General features: G+C 34.1%; 1 protein-coding gene across 7 annotated transcripts in view; it reads left to right on the top strand.

Annotated features, from left to right (window-relative positions):
* LOC131048595 (uncharacterized) overlaps positions 1 to 23,552 on the top strand; it is a 72,295-nt gene that overhangs the window by 28,328 nt on the left and 20,415 nt on the right. Inside the window, exon 1 of one of the 7 annotated variants that reach the window (XM_059207992.1) lies at positions 4,367 to 4,469. The exons of 5 other annotated variants lie outside the window; for them this stretch is intronic. The gene's annotated coding sequence lies outside the window, so the exon portion shown is untranslated. Of the gene's footprint in view, positions 1 to 4,366; positions 4,470 to 22,855; positions 22,979 to 23,552 lie in introns of those variants that run through there. One more of the 7 variants, XM_059207995.1, reaches the window with a different exon arrangement.

Genomic DNA, 23,552 nt, shown 5'->3' with positions numbered 1-23,552 from the left:
TTCTTATTTTGTGAACAATGGTTTTGGCAAGTGTGGCAATGAACCAACTTTGTATGTCAAAGAGAATGATAAAAAAGAAATCTTGATAGTTTGTTTGTATGTAGATGATTTGATATTCACAGGTAATATGTCCATTGACTCATTCAAGACAGCCATGAAAAAAGAATTTGATATGACTGATTTGGGGCTCATGAGATACTTTCTTGGCATGGAGGTAAGTCAAACTGATCAAGGCATTTTCATATGTCAAAGCAAGTATGCTAATGATTTGATGAAGAGATTTAAGATGACAAATGTGAATCCAACACCTACACTCGTTGCTTTGGGTTTAAAACTTAGCAAGGATGACAAAAGTCCTAGTGTTGATGCAACTTTATTCAAAAGATTAGTTGGCAGCCTCATGTATCTAACCGCCACAAGACTGGATATTATGTATGGGGTTAGTCTGTCTTCTAGATTCATGGATAAACCAAAAGAATCACATTGGAAAATTGGAAAAATAATTTTAAGGTATATAGCTGGAACAAAGAGTTTTGAGATTTTATATACAACTTTAGATGACTACAAACTGATTGGATATACAGATAGTAATTGGGGAGGTAGCATGGATGATAGAAAAAGCACTCCTGGGTATATCTTTCATCTTGGTTCCGGTGCTATCGTTTGGGCATCAAAGAAACAACCCATTGTCACCCTCTCATCAACTGAAGCAGAGTATGTTGCAGCCACATCAACAGCTTGCCAAGCAGTATGGATGAGGAGAGTACTTTCAGATTTGGGGCATCAACAAGAACAACCTACTAAAATCTATTGTGATAATAATTCTGCAATTGCCTTATCTAAAAATCATGTCTTTCATAAACGGAGCAAGCATATTGATACAAGATATCATTTTATTCGAGAATTGGTGAACAATGGTGACATATATCTTCAGTTTTGCAGGTCCAATGAACAACTAGCAGACATTTTCACAAAGCCACTTGCAAAGAATGTTTTTGAACACCTCAGAGAAGGAATTGGTATTGTAAACATATATGGCAGTGAAGATTAAGGGGGAGTGTTGGCGTACGTGGACTCCAGCTGGACTCCACTAATCTTCCATGCCTTCGTAACTTATCTATTCCAACCACCGTATTTACTTCTCCTTCTCGTATTTTCTTCTACTCTATCTTTTTTTATGCATCTAGATGGTTCGAGTTCAAGGCGCGCATTCCAGAAATGTCTTTTATTGCTGTGAACAAGGCTCTGTTTTAAGTGAGAGCAGAAAATGTGATACTTTGTTTTTTGGATGAATGATTTTGTAATGTCAAGAGAGCACTGGCAGCTCTGTTTAATATTAAGGCATAATATAAACTGTTGTATACTCTGTTCTTTCTCCCCTTCACTTTGCGCGATAAGACTAATCTTCTTAATGCTACACAAGACTCTCTTCCATTAGAGCCAACTAATCAAGAGAAAGCCTACACAATTTTCAAACTAACAAAAGCCAAAAACTTTCAAAATTTTCTGTAATGGTGTAGAAAGTTATATCTATTTCATATCTTCAAACTTTTGTAACACTGGCCGTCGAATGTATCTGTAATACAAGTGGATCTTGAGCTTCCTTCTCAGTTGCTCTGTCATTGATCTTTGCACTGAAAATTACATGAATTTCAAGAGAGGGATGTATAATCAAAGATGAGCCATGTAAATTAATAATGGCGAAATTGAAAGAAGGAACTAATAACAAATTAGCAAGATCAATCTTGTAGAGATTAAAATTGTTTTACCTTTCCTTAGACTCTCACTGCAAATCTTTCAAGCACTGTATTCAGTGCGCGGACGTCTCCATCACGCAATCTGTTCAACGATTGTAGTATTTGGTTTATACAGCCAATTGCTTTTGTCTGAAAGTTTCAGAAGCCTTTTTCAACCAGTCGAATTTTCTGCACCTTACAGCAACGGGCATTCTGTCAATAAATATCGTGTTTGTTTTTGCTTCCACATTTTACATAGATGTCTACTAGAGCATTTTTAACCTTACTTTGATCAAATCCCCTGTCTGGTATGTATTCGATGAATCATACCCTGTTCTGCTACAAGAATTCGGATTTACACCTGTGATAGGCATTTGCTCAACAGTTTCTAAAGCCGTTTCAACAAATCCATTCTCTGCGATTATTGCAATCAGACTAATCTGTGAGATGACATCTCCTAAACCCATTCTATTGAATAGTTTCACAATGCCCTTCCCCTGTCAAAAATCCGCCTTCCTTACGCTTTGATGTTTTTTTTTCTTCTTCGTTATTACTGGTAATCTGAGACCGCGTTCATTAATATAGAGTGAGCCTATTTTTCTGATTTGTTTCATCTAGAAATGCCAATAATCTCCATTAGAACGTTGACTGTATTTAAAATAACGGGAACGGTACATAAAAATGAGAACAATTACTTTTGCTTAAGTATTGTCCCTTCGTTATTACTGAACATCTGAAGCAGTGCGTATTACTGTATTGCAAGCCTATTTTCAGATTGTTTCATTTTAGATGCACCTAAAGAACATTTTCTTGTGTTAAAGTGATGGTAAAGGTCCACATCTCTGAGAACGAATTTCTACAATTTAACATTCATAGCATTCACGCCTGAAAACAAATACTATTTGGCAACCAATATTTTTCGTGTAGAAGGGCTCCACGTAAGAGGTTGAGCACTCTATTTAAATTATGGGGAGGATAAGGACTCGTGCCCACTTCGTCCTCCTTGCTATTCTCCTTTTTTTTCTCATAAATTTTAAACCACTGGAGTTCATTTTTAAATCTACTTCCTTGTCCTCTTAAATGTGCATAGTTCAAATAAATCCATCTACCTGTAAATGCCACATATAGGTATTTTCAAGGTAGAAAGAAAAGGGACATAGTAAATGAATAAAGTAATTTTAGTGTAAAATTTTAGGCGAGGAGGGTATGGCTCACCCAAAATTTACATAGGAGAAATCTAATTTACTAAATATATAATTTTTATTTTATTTTTTAATAAGAATTAGGTATTTTTTCCATTTTTTCTTAAGAAAAAAATGTTATAAGAGAATAAGGAATTAATAGTTTATTTGTTAGGAAATTATTATTTTTAGTATAAAATGGATAATTATCAAATTATCTTATTTTAAAGAGGATTTTTTGTTTAAAATGTAGTGTTCTTATTGTCTTAATGCTTGTATATTTATTGTTTTGAACTTTAATTGTATTGGGAAATTATTTTCATAAAATATTTTCTTTACAATTATGCATATAAGATTCTCACTAATCAAAGGAAGAGTAGCTATCACTCTCTTTCAACTCTTATCTTCTCTATATCCCTCTCTTCATATTTACTTCTCCCTTTGCTCATATCTTCTTATTGCAAAAATAACATGAGCTATTTAGTTAATAGATCATGATTATCTTCTTCATTCAAAGATTGATTTAATTTTTATTTCAATCTCTGTAATGCTCACAGTCAAAATTTAAAACGAAGGGCACTATGTACTCACTGTTGCCAGCTAAGATTGAAAATGAAGCGCATTGTCTTTTATCATCCTTTGACTGTAGACCTGTAACATCCCACTCAACTCGAGTTTCTAGGGCCTAACTTTTTGTACGATGCTTGCAAGACTACCAGATATGAAATACGTAGATTAGGAATAGAGCTATAGACAAGGATTTCTCATGATAAAACATGGCGTGGCTTTTGCGAGAAAACAAATATTTTCGGAGTTACAAGTGTCATGTGCCTAAAATTAAGACTTGACTAAATGAAACACATTAGAGGCTAGAATGAACATAAATTACTTTACTTGATTCTAGCTTGAACTCCCATTTTATCTCAGATCGTTGTTGTCATAAGATCCTTAAACCGCGTATGAAATTATCCCAACTTAGGACAAGTTGAGGGCAGGTGATGCAATCTATCGTTATACCCCATTCACTTTGCCAAATTTTATAATGGATGGTTTAAAAATTACTGGTTAGGTAAGCTACATTATTAAAAGAAAAAAAACACACGCACACTAGGCGGAAGGAAATGGCATATACCATATAAAGAAATAGACGTGTTCATGGATGGATCCTCATCCAACAGAGGTGTTGTCCTACCACTTCGACCATTCTAACATGAAATAATGAAAATAATAACATACATTAAGTCACACACATCAACGACAAAATCGCTTTACCTTTAGTCACATACATCAACATCAAATTTTCTTTAGCTAGCCGCATCTGCACTTCAATGTCAGATGGTGATTAGAATAAGATTCATTTAGCTTTCACAAAAAAGAAAATAGAAGATTCTTTCAGCGCATATAAATGTACACCCACTGAATGCAGGCTCAGATTCGGTGATACATCTTTCCAGTTTAATTTTGTAGATTTCAGGGCATTGTGCAACCATCTCAGTAAACATTTTGGTAGTGACACATATTGGCTCTAGTTTTCAGCTCAACAGTCATCCGGGTACACTTTCATAACTACACATTGCATAGTAATATCATTTTACTTGTGCTCATTTATTATAATGTCATGCCCTTCCCTGTTGTGCCCTGCTTCATAGTTAATCTCCCTTGCATAGACAATTTCCCTTTCTTCCTCTCTGTGGATGCCTTTTTCCACTCTGGCATTTCTATTCCAACCTTCACCTTCCCTCTATCACAGGTTGTTCCTTCTCCATTTCCTTGGCAAGCCCTTTTGTCTTGCCTTTTTAGTTTTTAACATTTATTCAACTTACCCGCATTTTCTCCATCCACACTCCTGGTCCACTCACCCTTGAACCTTGGTGTTATGCTTTCCCTTGCATGATAATAAATCGCCTTTCCTTACGGTCTCCCTCAAGCTACTCCATTCAAGCCCTCCATTCACACGTGGTTTCATCTAGTCTCCTTGAGATTTGCACCATGTCCATAGGGTAGGCACAAAGCAAGACGACCATGATAAAATAGAGAGCTAGAAGGAGAAAGAAGATAGATCTCTTGTGCATACGTGAATGCAATCAGTGTATGACTTTTCTCAATAGACACTCTTAATTGCTCATTCAACAACCAATGTTGACAAACAACAAGGCATCATACACCCACACAATTATTTTGTGCATGCTGTCAGAATGGGCTTAGCTAAATCTCATCCTAAAGATCGACTGAAATTGGAGAGTAAACCTAGGCGGTAGTTGGAAATGGACTCATCATGAGAAGTCTTCATACTTACATTCTCTTTTTCTTTGAGGACTTCCCTTCTACCTTATGTTAAGATGTTATATTTAGAATTTATAAAATATTAAAAGTGTTTTAATGCAGCTAATAAATATTAGGTATATTTTATGATTTTGTTCGTCAATTATGTTTATTATTTTATTTTTTTTGGATTTTTTTGAAGTGTCATTTTTAAAAATTATTTAATTTGTTAGCAATTGTTTTAGACATCCTTTGATGGTAACACCTTTCATTGTGTAGCTTGCAAACATTGTTGTCACCCACATAATTCTAGGGACTTAGGATTACTCTCAATCCACCATCAAGAATTGCAACTTTCTGCTAAATTAATTATCTAGTTCCTTGAAGGCGAGGAAGCTTGGAATGTCCTCACTCAACATTGTAGTTTCCATGGATTACCAATTTGGTGTGGCTTACAAACATTTTTGTCTCTCACATAATTCTACCTAGATTTAGGATTTCTCTTAATCCACCATCAAGACTTGGAACTTTGTGTTAAATTAATTATTTGTCCTCTTAAAGGCGAGGAAGCTTGGAATGCCCTCATTCGACATTTTATTTTTTACGGAGTACCAACTTGGTGTGGCTTGCAAACATTGTTGTCTCCCACATAATTGTAGGGATTTAGGATGACTCCCAATCAATCATCAAGACTTGGAACTTTGTGCTAAATTAATTATTTGGGCCTTTGAAGGTGGGGAAGCTTGGAATGTCCTTATTCAACATTGTATTTTCCATGGAGTACCAACTTGGTGTGTCTTGCAAACATTGTTGTCTCCCACATAATTGTAGGGATTTAGGATTACTGTCAATCCACCATCAAGACTTGGAACCTTGTGCTATATTAATTATCTGGGCTTTTAAGGGGAGGAAGCTTAGAATGTCCTCATTCAACATTGCATTTTTCATTGAGTACCAACTTGGTATAGCTTGCAAACATTGTTGTCTCCCACATAATTGTAGGGATTTAGGATTACTCCCAATCACCATCAAGACGGTGAACTTTGTGCTAAATTAATTATTTGGGCCTTTGAATGTGGGGAAGCTTGGAATGTCCTCATTCAACATTGTATTTTCCATGGAGTACCAACTTGGTGTGACTTGCAAACATTGTTGTCTCCCAAATAATTGTAGGGATTTAGGATTACTCCCAATCCACCATCAAGATTTGGAACTTTGTGCTAAATTAATTATTTGGGCCCTTGAAGGTGGGGAAGCTTGGCATGTCCTTATTTAGTATTGTATTTTTCATGGAGAACCAACTTGTTATCTAGCAAGTGGAAAAGCCTTGAGATCCATCCATTCTCATTATGGACCCATTTAAGTATAGGGAAAATTTGTTATTAAACACATCTAGAAGTCTTGCGAAGCCATCAAGCCCAAGCTTATCTAGGTTCACAATGATGTTTGTAATGGTATTTCTATTAATAAGTAGTTTATTTAGTGGTCACTAGTTTTGCATCTCAAGATTGGCATTTGGATAAAGCCCCTTGGGATTGATATTTTATTTTTTATAATAGACATGATTTTAAAATATACCTTCTGCCAACCACCCTTTGTCACTCCAAAATTTCTTATTTTTTGTTTTAATGAAAAATTATATATAATTATTCATAAAAATAAATTAAAAACTAAATCAAATAAAATCATAGTTAAAGTTATACATTTTCCTTAAATTTTCATCCTATAATAGAACATAACTATTTTGAAAATACATTAAAAAGGATAAAAATACGTTCTCTTTTAATAAACTTTGCAATGATAAACTGAAAGGAATAATAGGTATGCATACTAGAATCTATTATTTTCTTCTTTCAAATATTAGAAAGTAAAAGCTTGTACTTAATTATGATTTGAATAATATTTTTAAAGAGATATTTGTATTGAATTTTAATTCATAAGTACTGAATAATTATATAAAATTATCTTATATTTAAATTTAAATTATTATGGTTTTGGTATTATGAAGACACATAAAAAATATTAATATGTATTATTGCACTATTGTATTGTGATTCTGTCTATCAAGGTTTAAACCCCCACTAGGGTGTCATTTGTTAGTGTGAATAAGCACATTTCCTAACTAGTTATTGGTTAGCACCTATTCACAGATGTTAAGTTTACTTAAGATAGCTTATCACCCTAAAATTCTATGGACTCACCCTACAATTCTATGGGACCATTTTTTAGCCACATTAATTCACTAATGCCATTTGCTGCATTAATTCACTAATGCCATTTTCTTATTCTAGCAAGCTAATTAATCTACGGCTTGCCCTACAATTCTATGGAGCGCATTAATGAACACATTAATTTTAGATTAATTAGTAAAGTAATAAGTTTTCTATAATAAGGGCTAGAATTGAGCTCGCCCTACAATTCTATTGGGGCTTACTCTAGCAGGCGTCATTAATGTCAATTCTAGCCACTATTTAGCGAGCTTCAATCAAGCCCTACCCATAGAATTGTAGGGTTATTCTAGCAGGCATACATTAATTGACTTGTAGATTAATGCACCCCAGCCTTCGCCCAATTCTATGGGGGTAGGGTGAGAAACTTGCACTCGATAGTTGTCCTACTATTCTATGGGGGCCCCATACTATTCCCCTCAAATTCTATGGGGGGTTCGCCCTACAATAACTATAATGGCACTTGAGAGGTGTATATATAGATGAATATAGATGCGTCACTATTTGCAAAGGTTCATAACGGAACGATGCTAACTGGTAGATTCATCCAACACTTCTCTCTTGATGTCATATCAAAGCACGCACCAAACGTAGAGTGAACTTTCTTTCTCTCCCTCAGAGCTATGATCTCTCAAAGGATCGGGATACGACTCCAACTGTCACTATTCAACCCACCACATCATGCTCAGCTAGATCCCACTGCCCTGATTTTAGGGCAAGAAGTGAATTCCCATATAATTGTAGGGGCTTCCTAGCCCTTAAAATAGTAGAGGGATAGAATCCCCCATAGAATTGTAGGGGAGCTTACTCTAGCTTATTCTAGCAGGTTTATCCATAGAATAGTAGCGCACTGATTAATCTAGAATTAATAAGCTTACAATTATAGTTGCTAAAATCGAGAACTTTACTATTCATGAACACTAGTCAAGATTATAAAACTATTTTAGTTACTCTAGCCCCCTACTACTCTAAAGGGCTACCAAGCTTATTAATCTATTGCTTGCATTGTTATTCTAGCTTACTCTAGCCCATATTATAGCAGGTTTATTAATTCACTTCTCGAATTTACGAATGAATTATGGGCCCCCCTACAATTCGGTTAGGCGATTATAGAACTATTTTAGTTACTTTAGCAAACTGACATTAGAAGAGGGATAGACCCCTACAATAATCTACCTCCAAGTTATTCTTGCATATTCTAGCGTATTCTAGCCCCCTAATCTTCGGCAAGGTCTAGCTAGTTTATCCATAGAAAATAGTAGGGCCGAATTAATTGACTAATTAATGCAGAGGGGCTTACTCTAGCAGGCTGATTAATTAAGTGGGGGGGGGGGAGGATTATAGCGAGGGGTTATATTGCCTCCCACTAGCAACACTATTTTGGGGGTGGGCCGAACAACCTCAACATTTCCCACCCCGATTATCCATGTCATGAACAAAGGCATAGAAACTACTTCCAAGGGAAAAAGCCCTATCAACAGTAAGTAATGGAAGCATCTGAGTCAGTGCCAGTCAAGCCTTAGATTTTGAGCTGCCAATATTTTGTTTTGGGCATGTTACGTCACTATCTCCTCCCACCAGGAACGACACTAAAGTATGGTGGGTGGGAAACTATAGTTGGATATAGATCGAGAAAAACTATCTCTCAAAACTATTGGCCTAAACACGCCAACGAATAGGTTGGGGCCCTCCCAACCGGGAATTGTACTGGGTGGGTGGGAAGCCCCTTCTATCTCCCCCCACCCACAATAAAGGCCCACCCCAACGAGAATTGAATAAAGGGCCGATGCGAAAGCAAGAATGTTTCGGTAGCTAGCCCATTTCTAGAGATCCTATGGCTCCAAATGTAGATGCCTACTCCTTCCTTTTCTCCCCTCTTTCTGTGAATGAATCATTTCTGATGGCATGGCTCCATCCAAGTTGAGCTTTTTATACATAGGTAGAGTGAATCTATCTCTTTGAATGCCCTTGGGAATGAGACTGATTGGGAAGTGAAGTCGAGTGCTCCTCTTAGCCTCTTGTACCACTCTCTATCCGAAGCAAGAAAGAAACTAGCGCGATCTTTACCTCATAGAATTGTAGGGGCTCCAGCTATCTAATCTAGAATTCCTTTCTATTCTCAATCGTCGTTTATGATCCACCTAGACCAAAAAGAGCAACAACATACTCTAGTGCATCGATTGACACAGAGAACGAAGTTGCTTGATCGAATTCCACTAATAAACGACCTGTGCATCTTAATTACATTTTTGCATCAACATATACGTGGCAGAGTTGCCTCCATTCCTAGCCGAGTAGAAGGGATTTGATTCGGTAACAAAGAGGGACCCCCTTCTACCACCTCAGGTAGGTTTCGCCATGGTTCCCTCACCTTTCTCGGAACTGAGAGGAACGAAGTAGTTTGACCTCTGCACTCTACCAACCCACCTGAGGTTTAGTCTTTGGTTTCTTTAATTGGAAGGGCTTTCTCGGACTGGAAGGCTCTGGAGTTGGCTTTGAACCTTTTGGAGAGTTCGGACTGGAACAAGCTATGGAACCAGAAGGGATTCTCATAAGGAAGTTGTCATTGTCTCGGATGCTGGTGATGATGGTAGCTATGCCCTTTCCTTATAGGTATAGGTTCGATGATGTTTTGACAGTAGCTTGACAGAGCCATAGAATTGTAGGGGGCGCCTTACATTGGTGTCATCTCACGTGCGTTGACAGGGCCTACTATCTATAGGTGATTGCCCCTACAATTCTATGGGGGTTTGATGACTTAGATGATAGTCTTTCACTATTTGTTGTTCTAGATTTTCCTGTCCCTTACGATGCCACTAATCATTAGCACTGCCTCTACTATCTATAGCCTATGGTTATGCCAAGGTATACAGGTTTTCCAAAGCATATGTTTTAACCATGTGCAAGTGTTCCAATCAGTGATGTTGCCTTACTCGTTACAAATCCATATTCATTTCCTTTACCCTGTACCCTATTCATCATTGACCCAACCTCTGGGGCAAACCTTATAGAATGGGATATAGAATGGTCAAACTAAAAGGTAATAGGATTGCACGACCACCCATAGACAAACAACAACAAACCCATATCCTTTTCTATATGCGGAACCGATTGGAGGTCTTGTTTTCGTGGCATCCCTTTGTTCGAAACCATAGACAGTCCTTGTCCCTATTTAATAGCCACAGTAGAAGAGGGAGTAGAAAAGGAAACAATGGAAAACAACAAGGGCTACGAAATAGACCGTTAGAGCATAGGCATAGGTTAAGGCATAAATGACATAATGGGTAAAGGCACCATAGGAAGGTCACACGGGGATTCACCAGCAGCATTTTGCTCCTCAGTATCCCTTACAGTTAGAGTTGGTCCAAATCCCTTTTAAGTTGGATCCATTTGTGTTGATGCGATAAGATGCCACTGGTAGCTAAGCGTTTGAATCTTCTACTCTGCAGGATTGCAAGTGGCCTTCAACCAAATAAATCAAATCAATTTGTAGAACTACAACTGATGTCAACTCGGTCAAGTACAATTGCTACTTTGATTAGGTGCTGAGCTATGCATGGATGCCTAACATGACACAATCATTTAATATTGTTCATGTTAGTTATCTGAGGTGTGATTATATTAGTTTTATTCATTTAATTTTTTCATTGGGTAGTTGTAACTACTCTCTGCTCACTTGCTTATATAAGAAAGCACATTTGTACATTGTAACATATCAAGTCATAGTAATTCATTTCAGGTGCATCTCAAGAGTTTCTTCTTGATCTCCATTGTTCTTCATTGCTCAAGTTGCAACAATATCATGTGTGATTGGATAGTTTCTTAGTTGATCAATTGAAATATGTGCAACTGGGTAAAAGCACAAAACTATGTAATTATAACTAAAAAATTAATTTTAGTCAAACATATGGCCTATAGAGATTCATTATAGCTATATTATATATGGGCCACAATTTTTCCAATTGGAATTATCTACTAAATGTATATTTTATATCACTTTGGGTCTAATTATCAATTTTTTTTTGTTGTTGAAAAAATCGATGTTTCAACAACTACTTTTATAAATAATATTTTTTTGAAATGTAAAAATACCCTTTTATAGATCTATAAGTGAAGTTTCCAAAATATGTATCTTTTAATATTTTTTTAGTTTTTATATTTTATATTTTATTTTTATTGAAAGTAGGTCATCAACACTAAAATATAAGGTTAATTATCTTGTAAAGAGTTATATTTTAGTACACAACTTTTTGAATTTATTGAAAAATATATATACATAAAAAATAGTTAAAAATATAGTTTTGAACTAAAGTTTCAAGTTATCAATATACACAAAAAAATTGAAGAAAAAAAGGTAAAATCTACTATATAAAGTGTGATGCCTTGTGTAACTTCAATTTTAGTATTTTATCAGTAACTAAATTATAGTATTTACTTTATAAGAAAGTATATTGAAACAATTTTTTAATTTTTTTTAAAATTTCAAACATAAAATACACAAAAAAATCCATTTTATTAGTTTATATCATTTCAAAATTCAAACATATATTTCACTTTCTATTGATTCAATTTAAAAAGTTGAATCAACATTCGCCATTTCTTTTATGAAAGTGTGACACCACTTTGTGCTATTACCCAATTTCGTGGGATAATAATTTCTTTGACACCTTACTAAGTGTTCATGTTGGAGATGAGGTTCACTATATGTGGCCTCATTGGTTCATAGATCCAATGAAAAATATTTACCCTCAGTTAAAAAAATACTTATACATCTAAAGTCTTGTGAAGCCATCAATTCGAAGATTATGTGGGTTACCAATGATCTTTGCAATGGTCTTTCTATTAATTAGTCTAATTGGTGGTCACTAGTTTTTCCTCTCAATATTGGCCTTTGGATAAAGCCCTTTGGGGCTAAGCTTTAAATATTTGTAACAAAATTAAAATGTTGGTAGATTTTAACAACAATCACCAAAAAAATTCTATATTAGATTAAGCCCAAATTAAAATATTGGCTCTTCAAATATAATTTTGAGATATATACCAAACAATTATTCCTCCCATTCCTCCCCATATAGTTCACTAAATTGGGGTTGTGACTTTTGATTCCTATTAGAATGAATTGAATTGTTATCTTGTAATGTCATAACATTGTGACCCTAGCAATTTTCGACCATATTAGGGTCCTCACGCATGCAAGGTCAAATACCCTAGCCTAATCAGAGACTGGAGACTAATCAACCCTCAGAATCTGCTTCTTCTTTGGCCTCCGCACCACCCTGTCTAGACTCGGGCTTGGAGAAAGGGGTAGGACAGGGGCGTGGCGCCCCTATCCACCCTAGGATAGGGGCGTGGCACCCTTATCCTCTTAGGATAGGGGTGTGGTGCCCCTGTCCCTGCCCTATTTTAGGGTAGGACCCTTCCTAGCCCTACATTGGGTGGAAAAATTCCCTGATGTCGGCCTATGATGAAAATGAGTTTCGTTAACCCTAATTGGCAAGTATTTAAGTTTCATTTTCTCTCTCATTTGGGTAAGTTGGTTAGGTTGGATAAGTTGAATGAAGTGAAAATAGGCGATCAAGCGTTCAAGAGCATTCAAGCATCCCTTTCAAGCATTGAGCATCTCAAGACTCCCTTCAAGGATAGGTGTTGCATTCAAGTCAAGGATTGAACCATTGAAGAGAAGATTCATTCTAACATTTGATTCCACAGAAGCTTCATTCCACACTCCGATCTCAAGTTATTAGCAGTTCTTTGTCACTTTTGCACTACATAATTCAATCAATTCTTTTTCCTTTCAAATAGGAAGAGGGGATTAACTTGTCATTCTCATTTCACTTAGAATTCTATCTTCATCATTGGAAGTTGAATTCAGTGAATTTTCCTCTTCTCTTCCAATCTAATTAGGTGAAAAGTGTTTGAAGGGAAATTTGTAGTGAAACTCTCATCTCTCCTTGGAGGGAAAGGATATTTTTCCTCTTGATCTCTCATTCACACATTTTTCACCCACTAATACATTTTGGTGAACCCGACGTTTTGCATGCTTTCCTTTGAACAAAATTTGCATATTTTACATTTGCAAGTGTAAAATTTCTACAAAACTTAGTGGTTAAATCATTAAAAACCCTAGTTTTTAAAATTAAAATTGAGCTTGTGATTTGTAAAAATTGCTTGTGGTTATCTTAGATCTGAAAAAAAATTTGTTTGTCAAATTCAATTTCCTCATTGTCTAGTTCAATTTGCAATTCAAATTTACAAAATTAAGCGGTTACTTGTTAAAACCCTAATTTTAAAAATATTCTTGAACTTGTACAAAAGTTGGATTTCCATTTAATTTTCAGATTTCTGATTGTTCTTAGATTTGTTTTCATTTCTATAATTCAAATTTTCAATTTTCCTCCTTTTTCCCAATATTCAAATTTCAAAATTAAATGGTTAGGTCATAAACCCCTAATTTTCAAATTTAATTGGATTTTGTGCAAATTTCAATCAATTTTATTCCAATTCAAATTTCTAAACATTTTCCAAGGTGTCCCTATCCATTAGGTTTGACATTATTCAAATTTGCTATTCAATCCCTTTTTTTCATCAAAACCCTAATATGGTCCTATTTTTACATTCGAACCTTAATTTTGCCCATCTATACATTGTAAAATTCGTCAATTTTTTGGGGTTAGCTTTAAAATCATCGTAATATTCATCCCTAAAAATTTTGAAAAAAGTTGGTCGAACCATGTGTGTTCCCACGATAGTCGGCTTTTTTCCTGAAATTTCGGGAGACTGTTATGACTGTGTTTACTAGCCTGAATCCAAAAGATTGGCTGACTTTGTCAATTTTTGATCCCTCTAAAATTGGAAATACCTCTAAAATTCAACATTTCAAATTTTCAGAATTTTTTTAAAATTAAAAGGTTAATTATAGTTTGCCCTGATTTTAAAAATTCTAATTTTAAAATTAAGTGGTATTCCCTTAGCCCTAATTTTAAAATTTCAGTTTCTTTTTATTTTTTGAAATTGTGTCAGTATTTTTGTAAATTTTACATTAATCAATATTATAAGCTTTGTTCCAAAATTCAAAATTCAAATTTTCCCTCCAGTGCATGAGTTTCACCACTATTAGTCCTACCTATACTATCCCCGTTAGACAAAGCATTAGAATTATGGCCTCCAAAGGTTTAATTACTGAGGAGATGGAGCTTACTTTGGGTGACTTCTTTAATGAGGATCATGCTAATTCTTCCCATCCTAATCATGTGCCTATTCACCCCATTGATGAGACCCATGATTAAAAAGAAGCTTTCACTAGGGTCTCTATAGATCAACTTTCCATATTGGACAATCAATTTTATAACTTTCAACAATGGATGTCCCAAGAATACCCTAATAGTGAAGCTCTTCCATTAATTGAAGGCCTTAAGCATACGATTCAAAGTGATAAGAACAGAATTGATATATTACACGACATTGCACATATTGTTGACTCTAATGTCATGCCTATCAAGAGTTGTGCTGAAACCCTAGGTTATTCACAACCTCCAACACAAGTCAATCCTTCAATTCCTTTGACTACTCTTATGACTATTATTCCTACTTTTACCTCCAACATCATGGCTACATCAACTCAAAATGTCATTCCTACAACCATTGGTCAGGGGGCAATCCCTCTAATTCATTTAATCCTCCATCTTTACCTATGTCTTCCATAAGTATTCCTACTATTCATCAACCAATCAATGTGACACAAGGGGGCAATTCCTTCAACAACTTTGTTCCTCCTCTAAGTGTCCCTTTTACTACCCAATCATCACCTATGCCTTCATTATCATAATATCCCACCACCTTGCTCTTAGTCCATACCTTCTTTCAATAACATCACACCACCTTCTCAATCGTTTTATGTCTCACATAGAGGGGCGGGAGCGGGGGCGGGGGGAGGTAAATCAGTGCAAGCAAAAAGATAATAAATCTGATAACAACTTTCACCAACTTAAAAATTAATAAGCATGCAAGAAATATAGCCACATAAGGAAACATCCAACAAAGCATGTAAACCATAACACAATGATTTTTTAACATGGAAAAACCATGGTGGGATTAGTACCCACAGGGATCTTCTATATGCAATATAGAGATTTGACCGGTTAAGGTCATACAACCACCCTGTTAGGGGCACACTCGGTTAAGAGTGTTTTAGCCCGGTTAAGAGCTATACAATAAGGCTTGTTAGGACCCTGCCCTATTAGGAGCTACCCACGTTACTGGGATTTACAAACACAAGCTAATGTGTCACCTGGTTAGAGGATTTCACCTTCGGACCTACTAGGATTCTACTGCACTCTATTAGGAGTGACCTTGTTAGAGGATTTTCTTGCTGCAACTGTTAGGAAGACAACAAGTGCAATTGATATGAAGTTAGCACCTCTGTGTCTGTTTAGATTCGCTTCTGCTCAACTTCTATCATCGATTAGACATCAATACCTAACTTTTCCTTCAACCGCATGATCAAATTCTCACTCTTGATACATGAAATCATTCAACTTACATCTCCTTATAAAGAAGTCCGTTAGGTCGGTTAAGAACCTTGGAACAATTCTCTAGGTTCATGGAATCTAGTCGCCTTTTACATTTTCCCGCTCATTACACTTTTCTTTTATTGGAAAAAATATTCTAACTTAAAAACATAACAATAAATCTATTGGTTACCGATCAAACTAACTCTACTATACCAGTTCTCTGTTCTTTTTGACTGTGACTGGAAAATCCATCATAACTCTTTCAATACATCGAATCTATTGATGCGGTTTGGAACATAGGTGCATGTTCCTATCTCCAACATTCCTGTAAAACCGCAATATCTAACTCTTCACCAATCATTAGTACTAGTCACTTTATCATCGCTCCATTCATGTTTACTAGTTGACAACAACTTAGTAGTTTTGTTGTCTAACTGATTGCGCTACCGATTAGGCTATACCAGTTGGTCTAGATGACCTAGATGACTAAAAAAACATGGTTTCCATCAATGACAACACAAATAGATTCATCAAAAAACCTATTACAACTATATCATCATCATCATCAAGTCAACACTTAGGACACTTTTTTGGTCCCCCATCTTGGTGTACTTACCTGTAGAATTTTCTTTTCTCTTGAACATTGTTTTTGTCTGCTTCCTCATATGACATTCCCTGCATATTGTATTGGTAGGCTTGATAATATTCACTACTTTGGTCTATTAGACAACTCCCTCCTTTGTCTTCCTTTAGATGATAAATATTTCAATGTCCTTGTACCTTCTGCAATTAGTCTTCCAAAGCTTCCTTTTTCTTATTTTACATCCATTCTCATGAAATGCAAGTCTGTATCCTTTGCTGCACATTTGACTAACACTAAGAAGATTATGTCTCAATCCCTTAACATAGAGAACATCCTCTATTTTTTTCTTTTCATCGATGGTTATAGTTCCTTTACAACAAATCTAAATAGCCTCTTCACCACCAAACTTGTTTGACCCACCATTTGACTTTTCAAGATTGATAACTTCCCTTTTTCACTAGTCATGTGATTAGAGAAACCCCTATCATTCACCCATGCATTTGGTTCTTATTTTCACATTTTTTAACATTATCATCTTTTACAACTATAAACAATGCTTCATCATTTGAATCATCACATTGTTCTTCTTTAAATGAGTAGCTACTTTCCTTGGAATATAAACTTATTTTAGGTTTATTCCACTTAATTTTATCATCTCATCTTCTATTGTTATCTTCTTTAAAAGTACTTCTAGATGCATAGTGACCAATTATCCACAATTAAAACATTTGAGATAACCTACCTTTATATTTTTCAATGCTTTTCTTCAACCTCCTTATAAAGTTTGCCTTTGCATTATCCAGTTCATCATCAAGATCAGCATTGTCTTCCACTCTCTTACTAGATTTCAAAGTAGATTTCTTCTTCGAATTATCTACTTCAATATCTTTCATATCAAAGGCAGTGAGTGCTCCATATAAATTATCCATAGCTTACTTCTTAGGAACAAATGATTTGGGAAGGGTTCTAAGTACCTTCTTTACTACCTCATCTAAATCTAATTTACCACCAACACCTTTGATTTCACTAACCACTTTAGTTACTTAGTGCATATAGCTATCAATAATTCATCTTATGACATCCTTCGACTCTCAAATCTGTTTTTGAGGTTCTCAAACATTTTTTTTGCTTTATCTTCTTATCTCCTTCATATATGTTGTTGAGCTTCTCCCAAACTTATTTGGTAGATTTTTAGTCTGTCACTTTCAAAAGCTATGTATCAGACAATCCACTTAAGATTGCATTTCTTTCTTTTACATTGTTCTCATTCATTTTCATTTAATCTAGAGTAGTACATGGAGTAGAGGGAGGAGTATAACTATCTATAATAGAAGCTCTAAATTTTGAATCCCATAGAGTTCAAATATGATTCTATCCTCTTTTTCCAAAATGAGTAGTTTGTGCCATCAAGCTTGATAATCTTGTAATATCCATCTTGTGCTATCCCAAACTTTCCTCAATTGATTAAGCTTCTTCTAGAGGAACTTGGCTCTAATAGCTATTGTTGAATACCCCTTACGACTAAGAAGGTGGTGGTCAGTCAACCAAACCAAATACTTAAACTTTATTTTCGCAATTCGCAATCAATTTAACCTTACTCTTTGTACTATGGTGAAAAGTGATGAGGGGAGATCAAGTGGAAAGCTTTACTTCCCTCAAAAGAGGCATGAAAGTTTCAAAAAGGATTCCCTTCAATTTTTCACACACATTACATTTAAAAGAGGGGTTGAATTCATTAGATCCAATCCATAATGATAAGAGATTGAATACTAAGTGAATTGTAGTAAAGTTTGGAAAGTAAATTAACTGTCTTTTATAATAGACTAGTTGAATTAGGCAAATTGAGACTAAGTGTAGAGATGACAAAGAAATAATTATATCTTGAGATAGAGATGTGGGATGAAGTTGTGCCCCTGGAATTAGTAGTAGAATGTTGAGACGAAGCTTCCTTGCAAAGCTGAGCAAAAGTTAGAGGGACCATGTGCAATTTGCACACAGTCCTTCGAAAAATCTGCACACCAAAAAGGGTTTTTCCATCTCTGAAAATGAAGCTTAAACCTGCAATTACATCGGCACACCTGCAACCTTTGTAGATGAATTTTCTTGAATGGATATGTGAAATAGGATATCTTGAATGTTGATAGAAATCTCCTCTTCAATGGTTGAAACCTTGACTTGAATGCAACACCTAGACTTGAAAGTAGACTTGAAATGCTCAATGCTTGAAGGAATGCTTAAATGCTTGAATGCTTATGATCGACTACTTATCATCGACTTATCCACCTATGATCAAATTTTGCAAATAGGAGGGGAAGTGCTCCTTATATACTTGCCAATTAGGGGTATTTAGGTAATTTTGCGTCTTGGGCTGACATAGGAATACTTTTCCAACTCAACAATTAACAAGCCCAATGAAAGCGAGGACCAAAGGGGGCCCAAAATAGGGCTACGACAAGGGTACCACACCCCTTTCCTGCCCTGATTTAGGACAAGTAGCGGCTAAAAGATAGTGCACCATGATGGAAAATGTAGGTTATTGATGATCTTTAACTTACCCCTTTCTCTTGATGAAGCTCGTAAAGGCATTATTAAGTGTAGACCTAAAGAAATTATGAAAAAGGGCATTTTGAGCTCCACTTCAAGAATTTTAACCATTAAACTAGTGATCCTATAATGAAGCCCTCCTTCATAATTGGTCTAAGAGGAAGAGGATAAAACCCTTTACTTTGATTGTACAATTTTACATCTATTGGTAGAAGATAAAAACACACTTTTTCAAACCTTAGAGGATGGGAAAGAGACTTTCCTTCCTTGTGTACCAACTACATCAAGCCCTATATCAGCATTCTCTTCATCTATATGTGAAATTCATTGTAATGAAGGCGTCCTTCATAATTGGTCTAAGAGGAAGAGGATAAAACCCTTTACTTTGATTGTACAATTTTACATCTACTAGTAGAAGATAAAAACACACTTTTTCAAACCTTAGAGGATGGGAAAGAGACATTCCTTCCTTGTGTACCAAATACATCAAGCCCTATATCAACATTCTCTTTATCTATATGAGAAATGCAATGAATGTAGAAGGATAGTCCTTGGAGGAAGCCCCATCCTCAAAAAGTCACCTTGAAATAAGTTCAAATTTGAAATAATATTAAGATTGTTAATGGGATTCAATGATACCACTAAAGACCAAGTCTTGCTAAATGTAGGACTTTAACATCATAAAAAATGAAACCATATCATATATATTTCAAAAAGATATTAAACAACCATTTTTTATAACTATATATTTATCAATAAATAAATAAATAAATGATGCTTTCTTTATTAATATTGACACTTATTTAAGTTAGAAATATTCTTATATATTATTATAGTAAATGTTTCTACACATTTTTTATTACTAGGAAGAAAAATTTTCCACTCAAGGAAAAGTAAATTGACTTTATGCTCGCTTCAACTTTTTAATACCCGTGGAATTTGTGTAAACTTAATTGAATTGAACAAGGCATAAATAAAAGGTAACCGTCTTGGCATGTAAAAAATAAGCAATGTGCATAGTACAAACTACATGATGGTAATGGGAAAGGAAAAAGTGAAAGTAGGGATGCATGTCACTTTAGTTTATTGTTTTGTTTTCGAAAGTACGCATGATTTTTATTTGTGAAATATCAACAATTTAAATTATTTAAATTAAAGATAAAATTGAAGGTTTTTTTTATGTTGTCATGAAATGATATTTTTTTAAAAATTAATGTTAATAATTATAAAAAAAATGAATAAGATGAACGGCTTTAACAAAAGTTTATTACATTAATAGAAGTTTAATAGTATTAATATTTTATTATCTATATTTTTATATTATTTGATTGCATAAAATAAAAAATCATTTTAAATTTAACTTTTAAATCTTTTATTTAATTTAAATATAATAGTTTATTAAATATAATATCAAATTAAATAATCCTCCTAAACATTTAAATATTTACACTTATTTTTAAATAGAGAAGTTTAACCCTCCATTTATCACATTTAATATTACTAAACTGGATCAAAGTGAAGTTTATTAGCGCATAGATCAAATGCCATTATTTACCAGATTAGAAAAGTTGAGGTAAAATGAAGTTTTATACCTTTTAAAGAGCTCAAAGAATAATAATTAAAGCAGTGTGAAGAATCATTTAAACACTGGCATGAATTCACGCGCGTTAGTCGCATACATCAATGTCAAAATTGTTTTAGATGGTGGGTATCATATTTTTCACTTTATTCTCGGATGGTTGGCATCATAACATTCTTGCTATGCATATAATTGTAAACCCAACGTAGTGCAAGCTAAGGTCAGGGCATGGGATACAATGTATCTGATTACACCCATTTCACTTAATTGTAGTTTTACTTTTTCGAAAGGCTAGCGATACTAATCATTTGATACGTAAGTTACAAGGCTTAGCTAGTAGGAATTGTAGTTAAAAAGGAATATGTTACCGTTTCACAAACTCGAAAATGCTGTAATAGTAGTTAGGAACTCTTGGGGATTAAAATATAGTTCTTCATTTAACTAAATTGAATTGTGATGTTCATTTGAAGTTTCAAAGGGGGAGACTCATTTTGGATGATTATACTTGATTTTCAAGACTTGATGTGAAAAAATTATGTTCATTAATTTGATTAATTTGGCACAAGTATCAATTTTATGTTAATTTTTCATATACATAATCAAATCAAGAAACATAAAATTGATAATGATATGGATTATGGAAATCTATTAGCATTTGTAAGTTATAAGTGTTTCTACTAAAAGCATTTTTCTTAGGAAAGCGATTCACGTAAAGAGGGTCTAGAACCTTAGACCCATATGACATGGCTCCTAGTTGTCAATATGACCAAGAGTTGGATGCCAAATAAAAAGTTAAATAAAAAGAGATTTGATGGGGCTAAGCCCCCATGACCAAGGACATAAGGGATTATGACTAGAGGCTTCGTTTAGACTAGGCAAGTTGTAGATCATGTATATGACCATGGGTTACCACCTAGATCAAAAATAAATAAAGCAACTTGTCTATCCTAGTTTGAGTGGGAGGGAAGACTTTATCCAATAATTATGGGGCTACGAGGGTATGTGGAGAATATATTGGAAGTTTTGGTGTGTATATATTAGTCACATTCTCAAAGACGATGCTTAAATAAGTTTAGGTTTGAAAATAATTTTAAGATCATCTTATAAAATCTTACAAACATATTCTAAAAAGACAAAAGAAACATACTTCTCTTTTAAAATAAAATAATTATCATATAAAAACTAAAAATATCCATCTTTCCTTATGAAAATATACAAACCTATACATTTTATCAAATTATTTATTAAACTAATTAAAATTATTAACTTATTATCCTAAACATTTTATTTGGGCTAACTTTAAGCAATCTTTATTACTAGGTAGATGATTCCTTGTGTAAGAAAAAGTAAATAGCATTATTCTCCACCTAAAAATTTTATCCCCGTGGAATTTGTATGAACTGAATAATCTTGAAGGCATAAAGAAAAAGAAAAAGTGCATTATCATTGAAGTAACCATCCTCACAAGTAAAGAACAAGTTCGTACTTCAAACTTATGATGATAAAGGGAAAGGAATATTAAAAGAATGCATGCATGGGATTTGAACTTATTCTTTTGTCTTAAAAAGTTTACATGATTTCTTTTTAATACTAACATTTTAATGTGTGATTTTTTAATTAATATTATCAATGATATAATAATTTGTTTTCACTATAAAATGTTTAATAAAAATTATTTTTTTAATTTATTAATAATTATTATAAAATAATTTTTTTTAGTAATCTTTTTAAAAATATGGTAATATATTTTAATTACTTACTCATATGAAAATAAACTATTGTTTTTGAAAAAAAAAAAATCATAATAATCTATTAAATGTAATATCAAATTAAACAATTCTCCTAAACATTTAAATATTTATTATTATTCTTAAATTAAAAAATTAAAAAGTTCACCCTTTCTTTATCACATTCAATTCAACTAAACTGAATCAAAGTAAATTTTATTCAACACAAAGATCAAAATACATTATTTAGTAGATTAGAAAAGTTAAGGTAAAAGAAGTTTTATAGTTTTAAGAGGTGAAGAATAAATGTTAAAGCAGTTTGAAGAATCCAAGCCGTGGCATGAACCACGTAGGTTTAGTCACATGCATGAGCATCAAATAAATTTAGATGGCCCCGCCCTCGCTTTGCTTTAGTCTCAGATGCTGCCTGTTCATCATTACATTCTTCCCACACTGCGTATAAATAGATGTATCCCCGTTGAGTGCAAGATAACATGAGGGCAGCTGTTGTATTCTGTCTTTGCACTATCATTGCTTTCACTTTTTCAGTTTGGTGGGTATTCTTCTTCAATCATCTCTACAAAAGTTTGGTAGTGGAGCTAAAATTTCATGACCAGCAGTTGTCCAGGTACACAATATTTTCCTATCTACTTTTTGCAGAAGATCAGTGATTTCAGCTTAGTTGTACTCATTTTATATATATGTTGGTAAGCTTAGGTAGTAGGAATTGTCAGTATGCCGGAATAGAGTATGTCACTGTTTTACTCACTTTAAAATGCCGTAACAGTAGACATGAAATTGTCAGTTTGTTGATTAAAAAGGTTTTCCTTGTCCGTTGTAATTTTAGATGAGTTAAAAATTAAATGCTGTCTAGAAATTGCTAAACTAATTGCTGCAAATATTTTTTTCTTTTACCAGTTGTTCTGCCTTGGGATGTTGGATTCTGCAACCTCCTTTATGTGTATCACCCGTAGTTCTCATGTGTTAAGATTAAATTTATATTGTAGGCATGCAAATGGGTAGTTTACTCAACGATCAAGGAAGATGTTTCATTTGTACATGTAGAACCTGTAACTTTATTTTATTAGTCTGTTAAGTAGTTTTATTTTATTTTATTTTTTGATCGATAAAAGGTTGAGGTCAAAGAATTTTATTAATTTAAAAAATAGATAGATTTACATTTACACCTCCATTCGGTGTGA

This window comes from Cryptomeria japonica, chromosome 7, assembly GCF_030272615.1.
Source record: "Cryptomeria japonica chromosome 7, Sugi_1.0, whole genome shotgun sequence".
NCBI classification, from domain to species: domain Eukaryota; kingdom Viridiplantae; phylum Streptophyta; class Pinopsida; order Cupressales; family Cupressaceae; genus Cryptomeria; species Cryptomeria japonica.
The sequence above is the reverse complement of the archived record's forward strand: the minus strand, read 5'-3'. Positions and strand labels throughout refer to the sequence as shown.